This window comes from Numenius arquata, chromosome 1 (assembly GCF_964106895.1).
Source record: "Numenius arquata chromosome 1, bNumArq3.hap1.1, whole genome shotgun sequence".
Lineage (NCBI taxonomy): Eukaryota > Metazoa > Chordata > Aves > Charadriiformes > Scolopacidae > Numenius > Numenius arquata.
In genome coordinates this window covers 126,299,375-126,313,662 of record NC_133576.1, presented here as the reverse complement: position 1 = coordinate 126,313,662, position 14,288 = coordinate 126,299,375, and positions in this window count along the sequence as shown.

Genomic DNA, 14,288 nt, shown 5'->3' with positions numbered 1-14,288 from the left:
TTCCAGAAGTCCTGCAGAAGTGGCTTAAAAAAATAACATAATTCTTAAAATCGTAGAGATTTTCTCTGTCTGCCTGGGTGAAAACTCTCTTTCAGTGGTAGGTAGCTGCCAGCCATGCTACCCCTTGCCCTGAGAGCTGACTGCAAACACACAACTTTGTGGCACAGGAGTTACAGCCCTGAACGGTCCGATCAATTTAGCTTGGCACTGCATGCAACATCTGGCCCATAATTAATACAGCGTTTTAAGATCCTTCTGGTACTACTAAATGCAAGGTATATTAACCCAAGTGAGTCTAAAAGTTACTCTTGGGTTTTTTTCTGGGGAAGAGAAAAACTGAAGGGTTAAGGAAGACAGAGTTATGAACATACTTTAAAAAGCAGGAGTACTAGGTTTCACATCTCTGCCTGTTCCTCACATCTCTTTTGTCCTATTAAGACAGTACCCACACATTAGTGGGGGGGGTATCGGATGGCCCTTTTGTGCTTATTCTTTTCCTATAAAGAACGCAACTACCGTGGCCGCTCATGTTTCCTTTGGCAGCTGAGCAGCCGGAGGTTTAACATGCTGTAAATCTGCAGCTGTAGCAGAGCCCAAGTCCCACCAGGTCCATGGCCACTGCGTTTGCTAAGTGTTAAGGAGGGCCCCCAGCTGCCCCCCCCGGGCCACCGTATGTCACCCACATCCCACTGACATCTGCACCCCTGCCCTTCACTGCCTGGCCACCATGGGGGGACTGGACACAAGCCGGAAGCTGCCCCTTGGTGGCCTACTGCTGCTGTGCATGGATTTATTCAGAAAGTTTGAAGAAAATGTTAAAAATAATTGTACGGTACTATTGCAGACTGAGGAATTATTTTTGTGTGTCTCCTGTAGATGTGTAGAAATCATGTGTGAGACAATTGCCGTGTGCTGGAGAGAAATAGACATTTTTAAGGTACAATTCATCTGCCCCTATATATCTAAAACAGGTCAGATCAATCAGTCTCTAAGTGTGCCTATTTGTCTCTAATGACTTGAAAGAGACCTTAGAGACTAGCTCAGACATAAGCACTGTGGAGAAGGTAGATTATATGAATGCCATTGTAGTCAGACCCAGAAGAGGTCTATTGACTTCTTTTCTTCACTTTTTCCCTTAGTACACTGTTGGGTGGTTTTTTTTAAACTATATCTCAGGCTGAGATTACCCAAGTTAGCTACAGAAGGATGCAGAACATGAGAACTTGATCATCACCAGTGGACCCTGTGGCACATCCTGGCCAAACTGGTCATGTCGCTGTAGATTCATCTTTGTTCACTTCCAGTCAACTCTCCTTTATCCAAGTAACCAAAGAGGTAGGATTCCACAAGTAAATGAAAAAATGTGTTTCCAAACCCAAGCTGAGGAAGTTTGAAATCTCTGCATCTTAATTCCTAACGTGTCCAGTGCAACCAGTACGCTGGATGTGCAGAAGCTAAGCTGACTCTGCAGAGATCAGTTTGGCTGTATCTCTAGCAGTAAATAAAATGGACCACAGCCAATTCTTTAGCTCCAAAAGCAAGTGGAATGCTACAGCTCACAACCACACAGCTAAACTCTCTCTCCACCTAGACCAGGTGGCTTTGTTCATGTTGCATTTGGGAAGAGTCCCAGGACTGTGCCAGGCCCTGAGCTGAGCTTGGACATTGTCTGGGGAAGTGCTACCTGGCACAGGTCATACCATGCCAGGGACTGTGCTGCCGGTTAGACCATTGGTATAGACCATTATATATATATATGGCAGACCATTAACAGGTCAGTGCCTAAACCCATCCCCTGCATTACTACATACTTCCAGTGTAGCTACAGAGGTGGTTTAAGAGTCTAATAAAATATATTGGCTCAGACATACTGCTACGTGAATGTGGGTTATGGTTTCCATCAGGCAGCCAGATCATATGTCTCTGTGCCTAGGACATGGTTTAACTTCAACAAAGATAAACTGGCCATCAATATTGGACGACTGGCTGTATTTTCAATATCATATCATATTGTGAGCGTATCAAAGGAAAACAAGATATTGCAGTAGCCTGCTCAATATTAAACTGGAGTGTTTTGATACCACACCTTCCTAGTCTCTAGACTCAGTCGTTTAAGGCAGAATTTTTAATGTTACCTAAATAACTTTCCCAATTCAACCTGACCAACTCTGCTGTGAAAGTTTGAGTTACTCTAAATGGATGATTTAACACATAGGAAAAACATTATTTCAAATTTAGTAAACAGAAATTACATTTATACTGTCTTGTTGGTGTCTAGCTGTGCACAAGTCTTATCTCCTGAATGTCCTTGCTGCCTAAGTGTTAGTTCACCCTCAAGCTCCATTCTGGAGCAAGCTCAGTAGTTTCTGGGCTGGGAAGAACTAGGCAGAGACTGAGATGGTGTGTGCCAGCGTCCCACCCCCGCTCTGCATGAAGATATAGTACGAGTGTGACTCATGTCGGATTTGGCTTCTCCCAGACTAACCAGTATTTCAGCAGGCCTCTCGATGGCCTCATGTCCTAAGCCACCCTCAGTGTTACACAACAAAAAGGCATATCTGGCAGCCTGCGAAGCAGCTTCCCAACAGCAGCCCAGGGCAACATCTTAAAAGGACCATACTCAAATCAATAGCTCCATTGTCAGGAAGATTTCTTAGCAGCAATTTAAAATTATACTGAGTTGCCTTAGCACAAGCTGGTTTTATACAAACTGGAGAGCAGTGCTGGCTCTATTTCATGTATCTATCTGTTTATCTATGTATATGTATATGAATTTTGTCTCCCATATGTATATGTGTGTACACAGATGCAGGAGGGGTACCCAGCCCTTTGGTGCAGACAGGCAGAGCTGCCTAGCCTATACCAAGGTACATGTGATCCTTGTAAGTGTGGCTGCAGCAGGGTTCTTCGTGATCCATGATTGTTGTGACCATATCTTGAGAAGCAGGTCTCTGCTTTGCTTCTCCAGACATGAATATTACTTAGAATCCTAGGGAGGAGCCCCCTTCCTAGGCAGTGACAGGTACCCCTATAGACTCACACATCTCATGGATTCATCGTTGCTGTTGTTCTCATCCTTGTCTTTAAGTTTTCACAGCAGCTGGATATGTTTTGCTTTAGGGCATCTCATATGGCTGACCCAAAGAGGACTAGGTACTGAGCTCAGGCATTCACACTTACTGTCACACTGCTTAATTCTTAGTGCTCTCCTTCCTTGACCCTGTTTTGGACCACTTCAGTTGTCACTAAGAGAAGTCAGTTGTAGAGGGAGCTGACCCTGTGGCGTGTGGACACAAGCCAGTCAGCGCTATTCAGCCTCAAGGCTTGAATCAACTCAGCAGAACAAACACAGCCAAACAGTCTGTATGTTCAATGAGATGAAAAGGAGCAAACAATTCTGATTCCATTTAATGCCAATTTAGGGCTTTTAACACCGCCTTTCCCACAAATCAAGCTGCTGTATTGTCCAGCGAAAGGCTTTTGGGGGATGATAGGATGAGAGTCTGAGAAATCTGTCTGTTTCGATAATGTCACAAGGAGTGTTCAGATTTACTACCAATGCTTCACTAGGACATAGTCAACATGTTGGTTTTGGTAAAATAAAAGTCTGGAATAAGGAAGACATTCAAAATAAACAGGATCCTAGGAAGGGCATTCACTTTAATTTTATGTTTATTTTTCCCCAGAGGGGAAGAGGTAGAGCTCGCCAACCTTTTAAGTTGCTTGCTCACTGCATAATGAATGGGGATAAGTTAACTCTGTTTTCAATTTCCTTAGGGAACTAGATGCCAATGCGTTTGAAGTTTCTCTGTTAACATCTGAATACTTCTATGCAGTGGCCACCTTCCATATCTGACATGACCTTCAGTGCTTCCAACTTAATCAAATTTATCTTATAGATGGGTGATTTGCCAGAATTACAGTTCACAGGATATTTGGCATCATTGATCTAATTTATGACAAATAAGAGGATATAAATATATAGGTATAAAAAATTGCTTCCTGAGACCCCTTGTTTATTCCTTGAATACTCTGCTGTTCCCTTATTAACTCTCAATCTGTGTTCTAAATCTAAATTTTAAATGTATGTTCTTTAAAATTACATATTAAGATTCAAAACCTAATTATCCACCAAGCGATACATTTGCATCTTGAGATACTCACATATGAATAATATGTATGTCTCCAGTCCTTCTGCTGTTGAATTAAAAGCCAGAACTCAATAACTGTAGTGGGAATAGCATCTGAAATGTTTTCAGAGACCTAAAATGGAAAAGAGAAATGGCTAGCAAGGAAAGAATAAAACAAAACACCAAAACTAAAAACCCCCCACAACACAACCAAAACCAAACAAAAAACCCACAGTAGCAAAGCTTGTTTATGAATTAACTTAAATTTACATTTCAAGATTAAAAAAAAAACAAAACAAAACCAACAAAATAAAGACCTTACAGCCAATTCCAGGCTTGTCAGGCATAATAAGGTCTGTTAGAACAGTCTTTTGGAAAAATCTTTGCATCTCTATGCTAGTGGAATAAGGAAATGTTTACAAACTTCCTAGAAAATTAAACAATGTTTTCTGAAATGTACAGAGATTTCCAGATAGAATTATAAAGCATCAGATTGTGTACCATTTTGAACGCATTCAAAAGATGATCTTTAAGCTCTGAAGGAAGTTATGGGTTTATTAAAGCACCTTATCCTGCCCCTACTTGTTGTGTCTTGGGTACAGGCTTAAAAACCCTTAACACCTCTCCTTCAGATTACAAAGTCTTTTATTGTACGCACGTGTCTGGCACAACTAGTCTATATTTTGGCATGGATCTCTTGGCCTATTATAATATAAATAATTTCTCTAAATGTTGATTCCCTGATCCATTTATTTTTTTTCTCTAAGAGGGTCTTAATACCCAAACATTTACCACTGTAGTCTAAATATTCCTCAACTGAACTGCAACATGATTAGGAAGACAACTGCAACTATAGGGAAAATGGCAATGATCCCATTGTTCCCTCTGGGAGCCAGACCGGGTACTGTAAATCGCATACCCTTCAGAAGAAAAAGACCTCATATCCTTCTCTCAGGAATTCTGATTTTGAAGTTTGTAAGCTGAAACCTTTAGCAATCACTTCTTAGCTCAAGCTCTAGCAAGGAGAATTTTAATTTAGACATCGAAATACAGAAAGTATTAAAATCAAAAGTAAAATGTTGCCACTTCTCTTTCAGATTCATTGCTATGGAATAAAAGCAGATTATCCACTCTTCGTTGTGCCAGCTGAACAGGAAGGACAATCCAGTCTCCTTTGCAGGGGATGCAACTGATTGGTTTCCATCACTTTTCATATCTTGTGGCTTAATTTGTCTTCTTGTTATTCCAAGTAAAAGGTATATATTCTTGGAAACACTTTAAGAAAGCGTTTGCATATCATTTTATTCAAATGACACTGTGCAGGATAACAAACAAGTGAAACTTTTACCTGGCCTGGATCTTAGAATGAGTTTGTCGTTTCCTCATCAGGCTGGTATTGCTTTAGGATCTGAGCCACATACACTCACTTGGAAAGCTAAGAGGAAGCTCATCTTTTTTATAGATTCTTTCATAGTGGAGTCAAAGGGAAGATTTGACGTCTTGCTGATGTTCTAATGACACAGCATGATTTATAAGACCCAGGGACTGGAAGGAGATGGAAATGCCTGGTGGGGAAGACAATATAAGGAGAGATTCTAGAAGATTTTTTTTTTGCACTTGCAAAGAATACTGTCCTGCTATACTTACTGTGGATCTGCAGCAGCCTTTCAGTCAATTGTTTTGCAGGTGCAAATTTATACTCACCAGATAAATTACAGAAGCAAACCAGTGTACGTATCTTCTTATCTATAGGCATCAGTAGACAAGGTGGTGAGCTCTCTGATTTGTTGTCTTACCAGAGGACATACACAAGATTTAGGCCACACATTTCATACCCATAAACAAGAGCTCCACGCTCTCCTTGCAGTCTTGGACCTGCATCTGGGGGGAGGAACTGCTTCCTTCAACGTGGGTTCTGAGGCATACTGCTATCAGGAGATCAGTATTTAACACTGCACAGCAAATCACACAGCAGCTTAGAACAGAAAATAGAGAAGAAAAACACCAACTGATCCAGCAGGAGGAGTTTGCAAAGATAACCTAGTAATCACATTCTCTGACGTGTTATTTTACTCTGTTGTATAACTGGAGGTTTCGGATAAGCAGGCTTTCATTAGATAATCCCAATTTGTATGAATCAAAACTAACTTTAGCAAAACTCATGCAGAGGTCTGAATAAAACCCCTCCTAGTTTCCTGCCACCAAAAAAACACTGCTTGGTGGGATAATCAGGAGCTTGGTCTTCCCTGACTTGTGAATTCAAGACAGATCTATCGTGCAGATAGATCTGGATTTCTAGACTCTGTATGGTTTTTCCCAGAGCCTACAATTTCTAACTCAAATGAGGTCTTCACCCTGGCACTGAGGAAAAAGCCTGGACGCTTGGTGACCTCCATCATCACCTGTGGAACCCAAATTTTAGACTTTCAGCTCTGCCCTGGAAGACGCCATGGTGTTCTTCTGACTACTAGAAACCCTGTAGACTTCTCCAATACTGATAAAAGCCCCCAGATTCACCAACAGGTGAGAATTAACCACAGAATTCCCAGAACTCGCACCAAAATGGTTACCTACTTCCAAACCCATTTCCTGTTTTTTTCTGTAGGAAATGTAGAAATGTCGAGTTTTTGTTCAAATCAGGGAATGGTTTTGTTTTGACACCAGTGTTTCCTAAACTGACCCTATACTTGTTGACTTCAGGCTGTGCTGCCTTAATGCACCCCAAATAGATGTCCTTGAAAGGCTACCTTCACTCTCCAATCAGTTCTGATTGCTGTAGCCTGTCTCTTAGGTTGAGTAGAATAACAAGAACCTTTTGCTTCAGACATTTACATGGGTGCCAGTCTGCTTCCAGCTACTTATTATCTCTGGGTCCCTACGTGTTTGTCTGTCCTAGAGTTGAATTTGCAGAGGGGGACAAGGACAGTCATAGTCCCCGATGCTTAGCAAGGAACCCATTATCACGAGCTCTCTGGCAGAATCTTAATCTCACTTTGAGCAGGTCAAATTGCATGAAACATCTCTCTTACTCTGCCTTTTTCATGACAGGAGGTACTGGCATTACCACTAGAAATAAATGTCTTGGCCAGTAGTCTATTGGCTACTGTGAAAGTCACGATTGCGGAGGAAAACAGCAAAACAGTCAGCTGGAAAATTTCAAAGTAATAAAAAATTTTTTTTTTTTCCCTGAAAGACCTTTTCTTGGTACTTTCCTCATTTCTGTGGACATGTCTACAGCGACCTTAATCTTGACTTTGTGGAACACCTCTCCTACACCTAAATACCATCAGCATTCACAATACGGACTTTCCTCTTGTATGTGATATCCCAAGCTCGATTCAGTAAGCATTCCCACAGCTGCTCTGGTAGCCAGAATCCTGCAGAAGAGAGCCAGTGGCCGTGGGGGTAAAGCTGGATTTTACCCATAGGGGAAATGTGTATTCATGTATCACCTTTTATAACTTCCAGATCAGAGGGCAATATAGGACTGATCTTCAGTCTGAAACTGTTGCCGTTGAAACTGTCCCTCTTTGTGTAGAAGCATAATATTTGTTGGGCTGAAGAGCCAAGAATGACTGTAGAATTAGTCAGGAGAGTATTCAACTGAAAAAGGGGAGCCTTCAATTCAAGGTCGTGCCTTGGTTCTCAAAATTCACATGAAACTTCTCCTTTTGTCAGATACCGCTTCCCTTGGCTAGTTTAGGCTTTTTTTTTTGCTTACAGTAGGGGTTTTGGGGGGATCTCTGTAACTATTGCTATTCTGAAGTGGTAATCCAGACACGGAACTAAGAGTCTGGATCTTGATGGGCATCACAGCCCAACAACACTACCTTCTATGTCCTTTGTGTGTCTAGTGCTAAATTGCCTGCTTAAATTGCAGTAGAAGCTTTGAGGTCACATTGAGAACTGACTTCAGTTCTCCAAAGCCCAAAAGAAGCAATTGACAGTGGAGCCCATCTTTTCCTCCCCTTTCTAGGAAGAATAGACTAGACTAGATTCCCTTACATGATTGAAAACAATAGCAAGAAAAAATCTGCATAGGAATTTAAACTAAATGGTTTAAAATAAACCCCCAAACTTGAGGCATTCTATAAAGGTCAAAGAACAAATATTGCACTTGAGCAAAGGCCTCATAAATTTAGTAAACAAATCTGAAAACAGAGCAGTCTCTCCACCCTCCCAGCCTGGCTCAGGGTTTAGACTGCCAGCCTCTCAGATGGCCTAGGTTAAGATTCATGATTATGCGATGAAGAATGCTTGCCAGGCTGAATGGAAGGCGACATTTTGGTACCTTATTTTATAACGCTTCATAAACTCTGTCTAAACAGTACAAACAGCAAAGGAAACTAGATTTTGCAATAAAAGCTATTTTTATGAAAGTAAAAGTCACATGACCTCTTACCCAGCTTTTAAGAGAGCAATAGAACTTGCTTTGCCTGCCAGCCCTGAAAAAAGACTGAATTTAATGTTAAAGACAGAGGTCTTGTTAGGCAACAGTGCTACATTCCAAATCTTACATGTTTATAGCTCCCCCACTTGCCTTAACTCCACCCTCTTGAGAAAAAAAAATGCAGTTGGGCTTAACCCTTCATAGCCTTTGACTTTTACAGCAGCTGAGACCACTTTGATTTTTCACTAGGTAAATTTTTCAAAGCAAAGTATATTGATGGGTAGCTTGCATCCGTGGGATATATTTGTAAACACTCAGCTCACGTGCACTGTAGAAGAGAAACCAAGGTCTCTGTGGGTCTTAAATATCCTAATTTCAAACCATTCATGGCAAGCTACATTGAGATTTGTCCCTGATGTATCTCTCTCAGTGTAAAATCAATCCTGTAGGCAAGCCCCTGCTTGTTGCCTGTTAATTTCAACACATACACACTTCTCCAAAGTCACCCTAACAATACTTTTGGTAAATATAATATCTGCCAGAAAACCATATTCAGTTTCCTTCTGAAATGAAGTTTTCCTTTTTCCTCACTGAAACCTTTTATAAACTCCCCAAATGCAGTATCACTCCTTGGAAATCCCTCAGTACTGACTGAATTTTGAATTTGATAACCCCAAAATGGAAACCCTATAAAATCCCATTTGATAAGAAGGAAAGCCGATGAGTATCGAGGTGAATGAGTAACAGAACAAGCACCCAAGGAGTTTATATTAGTGATATGCTTATAACTCATCTCTAATTCAGTAGTCCAATATAAAATTCACAAAAAGAATCCTTTTAAATATAGTCATAGTATTGCATATAGCCTTTTTCAGAGAAGAAAAAATGGTGAAAAAGATAATGGTGGTATTTCTGCCCACTGTTTTTAATGACAGTGGCTGGCTGGCTTTGGTATGTGTAGCGAAGGAGCTGTGAGACACAAACGCTATGGCACAGAGAGCAGCACAGGGTGCAAAGACCCCTGAGGGTCAGGGGAAGAAGAAGGGACAAAGTAACCCAAGGTTGGGTACAATGTGCCGAAGGTGGGAGGGAGCGAGGGAAGGTGCACGGGAGCTGGGATCCTGGAGATAGCTGTAATTTGCTCATAGGTACAGAGGAGTGGGGTGAATTTCACTGAATTTCACTGAATTTTTTTTAGAGTTGGAAGGGACCATATAGATCATCTAGTCCAACTCCCCTGCTGAAGCAGGATTGCTTAGAGAATGCTACTCAGGACTGCGAAACTGGGATGTACAAAATACTGGTGGGGAACATAACAGTCTGTCTCAGACGCTTTATCAGGAGTATAGGAGGAGAGCAAGGTGGACAGAGCTAAGAGGGATATTAAGTACATTTACAATAGAAGAGACAAGTGGGCTTTTTCAGCCACACAGCCAGCACCTCCACAGCTGGAATTCATCCCTGAATCCTGACTTTAGGTGCCTGTTGGGTAGATGTGTACATGCAACATGTACTTTAGGTATATACGCAATCATACATTCCATAGAGTTCAAGTATGGTGTTTAGGATGATGGTAGACATAATGTCAACTGAATAAATCTGTTGATTCTAGGGACAGTACTGACTTGGCACTCAATACAGATGCCTGCACATGGCCACCTAGTTCCGCCTGAGACACAGCAGAGTATCACCTTTACGGAGCTGGCAGGTATATCATTACTTAGAGTAGACTCAGCCTCTAGCTGCCATTCCAGAAAATCAGAAAAGTGGTATCTGGGGCAATCTGAAAGGTACCTTGGGCATCTGAAATGCCTCTCCGTGCAATTAAAGTGAGATCTTGATCTCCCCTGATGATAATGGAAGCTTAGCTAACCTGTAAATGTCTACAAGTAGAAACCTAAAATTAAGTCTCTCAAGCTGAAACACACCCCCAGGTCTCAGCTCTCACCTCTAGGTCTAGTGCCATTTGAAATGCACACCTGACCTTCAGCCACCGGTCTGGAAGAGCATAGGTCTCCTCTAGGTCTCGTGTCATATCTGACAGCCCCATGAAGGTGTTCCAGTCCCTTGAGGGATCTTAAATGGTAGCAGACACCAAGTTCAAGCAACTGAATCAAGCCACGCCTTCAGCATCTAGAACTTCAGTCACTCCCACAAATACCCCGATCACTGTCCAGAGAAAACCAGCACATCCTGTAGCCTGGTCCTGCTGCACTCATGCACATAGATGGGAGAGGAACTGTTAAACTTTAAAGGAATTTGTTTTCAACACAGAGATATGAGCGTCAAAAATCAATGACGACAAAAGCATGTCTATAGGCAAAATCTAGTTCTTAACATGCCTGTAAAAACTGTGCCGAGCAACTAACAGAACAGCTTGTACTATGGCTAAACAATTGTTTACAAATAATAAGGAAAAAAACCAATTAGAATCAGTAAAAAGCATTTAAAATAGTATTGCTGAAGAATTTGCATGCTTAAATCCAAGATTACTTCAATATTTCATATTAGCCAGGCAGTCACTGGATAAAAGTAATGAACAATCTTAGGCACTTGAACAGGCTGCCAAGTTGCCCCCTCCCTCCTAAAGGCCCTAACCAAGAAGTTATACAGACAAAATCATGTTTTTGTTTTCCAACTACCGTACTAAAACATTATTTTCTACATAGGGAAACACTTTCTGAGATGCAATTACTCAGATACCTTGGAAGCTTTTGTATGTAAGCTGTGTACGAAAACTGTGTATGTAAGCTGTGTGGCTTTGGCTGGTGCTCCTAGAAGGAAGGGCGCAATAGCGCTGAACTCTCAAAGCATAAGGTGAATTTGAAACTGGGCATCTCAGTTGCTACTTGTGTATATGAACAACTCGTGTATTGCTTGAAAAGAGGAATAGCAGCTCAGTAACCTTTCTCTCTTTTGCTGGGGTTAAAAGAAACTGCTACCCATATCTGATTTAGAGACAGGGTGTTTAGACACCGGCCTTCAAAGGAGAGCTTTAAGGCAGTGAATCTCCAGGGGAGTACGTACATTGTAACAGAGAGATGAGATTTAAGTGCACAAATCCTCTTTGTTTCCCTCTTAGATAGGCCTGGATGGCGTCACACACACTGTGTTGAGTTTCCTGGGCCTCACTCTAACTCTTACTGTGCATCTCCAGCATCTCATCTTTCTTTTTTGAGGACCAAAGAAAATTTAGGCATTGCAATGCTGGTTGCTTTGATGCTTAAACTCACTTTTGGTATCTAGCCTCACATATTTTCTTTACTACTTATTTCTAAATACTTCGTTATGATGTAAATTGTAAATTATCTATTTTGGTGTCGCTTTTTGAATTAAGCCTCAAAATAGGCTGCTGCGCACATATCAAGCAATGTATCATGCGCCCTTTGGAAGGAAAGGTTATTAATGGAACAGTCACTCAGACATACTGCGTTCATTAAACTAAAACAGGCAACACGGACAAATCTAGCATAAACGTAACCATGTTTCTACCAGATACGGTGTGTCAGGCAGCAGCAGGTGGGGGCTGCTCTGAGACATGGGGTGAGCAGGGAGCCCAAGGTGACAGTGAGGTTGGTAGGGCTGCGTCCCCCCCGACACGGCCCCGTCCCACAGCAGCCCAACCACAACAGCAAAGCAGGTCTGGTGACAGTGACCACATTCAACCACCAGTCCAGACCACCAGACCAGTCCGCAGTGACGATGAGACAGGCTGACTCTGAGGTCAGGCTCAGGATCGGTGGGGTTCCTGGCCAGGCACAGGCATGCTGTCCACACAGCTCCAGCGAGAACAGAAGCAGGGGCAACAGCTGGGGTTGAAACGCAGCTGCCAAGCCAAGAGGATGAGGCTCCCATTGAAGCACCTCACAGCTCTGTCCCACCCAGATCTTCTCACAACCATCTAACCCAAGGTTACGGCAGAGCCGGCCTTGAGTGCAGGCAGCCATATCGCTGGGGAAAAGCTGTTGCTGAGTCTCTGCAGGGCCCTGACACTGTGACCCAGAAATCAGCTTGCTAGGACAGTGGAAAGTTAACTCAGGGGACGTGAAACCAGCCCTAGCAGTTCAGGCACTTTAGATGTAAAAGCTGTGAGCTTCTTCGTGCTGAAAGAGGCTAAAATCCAGATGTCCCTCTTCCTGGGTGAGGGTTCTAGGTGTGTGGTATGAAGGTGGCCACCATGGGCCCTTTGGTTGTGTTTTTAAAGAAAACCTCTGGCAGTTCTCTGCAAGCAGAGGTGTTCGTGCCTGCCTTCCCCTGAGGATCCAGAGCCTGGCTCCAGAGTGGACAGGGGCTTCTGCCTTGTGGCCTTGGGTTACATTGAGGGGGTGGGGTGGAGAAAAGGGGGAATTCAGATATACCACAGTCTTCCTATTTGCAGTATTTAAAGGGTGTGACTCCTTTTTACAAGGGGTAATGGGTACAAGTGACTCCTGGGGAGATCCCGATCAGACACGAGGAAAATTTTTCACAATGAGAACTATCAGCCACTGGAATAATCTCTCCAGGGAAGTGGTGGATTCCTGATCATTGGACACTTTTAAGATTTGGCTGGACAGGCTGATGCGCCATCTTGTCTAGATTGTGCTTTTACCAAGAAAGGTTAGATCCTTGAGGTCTGTTCCAACCTGTTACTCTATGATTCTGTGATAACTTGTAGGTATTTTAATTGGCTTCCATGGTATTCAGTTTCTGTGTTTCTCACAGACTTGAGCCTTCAACTTTTATCAGTCCAAGTGCCTAGAATTGGGTGCTGATACCCTGTAAATCTTTTGCAGGAGCTGGGCCTGACCACAGCACACAGTGGTTTCTGGAAGGGCAGCCTTCCAATATCTGAAGGGAGCCTACAGGAGAGCCGGAGAGGGACTCTTTGTCAGGAAATGTAGTGACAGGACAAGGGGTAATGGTTTTAAATTGGAAGAGGGGACATTTAGATTAGATATTAGGAAGAAATTCTTTACTGTGAGGGTGGTGAAGCACTGGAACAGGTTGCCCAGGGAAGTTGTGGATGCCCCATCCCTGGAAGTGTTTAAGGCCAGGCTGGATGGGGCTTTGAGCAACCTGCTCTAGTGGAGGTGTCCCTGCCCATGGCAGGGGGGTTGGAGCTAGATGATCTTTAATGTCCCTTCCAACTCTAACCATTCTATGAGTCTATGATTCTATGAATCTATGATTCTATTCTGGGGCATTCCAGTTCTCATTACAGACAAGATGTAGGATCTGGACCTTAATTTACTCTCTATCAGATTTTTCCTACAGTACCTTAACACTGGAGAGACTCATTTATTTCATGGATATATAATCATCCCTTTCCTCCTCTGTTTGGCTAATTCATGCGACTTAACTATCCCTTGGCGATGCTGAAGACTTCTGCAGGAGGGAGGGAGGAGCTGCTGTTCAGGTTCTTCGCTACCTCCCCAACCGGAACGGGCTGCTGCTCCATCACCAGCTGACCTTTGCCTTAAAGACTGATGCACTTCGCAAAGGTGCAACAGGGCTGGTCCTCTGTAATTTGACTTTTGTTTGCCATGGAAAGGCTGGTTTGTTTGCCTTGCACTTAAGGCCCACAGTTTATTCATGACTGTAAAACTCTTCAAAATCACACATAAGTAAATATGTGAAAAACAAACAAGGCTGAAAATTAGTCTGCTCAAAAGTGAGGGTCTACTATTGCTTAATAATATATACTTACAAGACTTCATTCTGCAGCACAAAAATATATTTTCCACCCTCCAAATATCGTGTGGGACCATAAAATCATTAACTTCTTA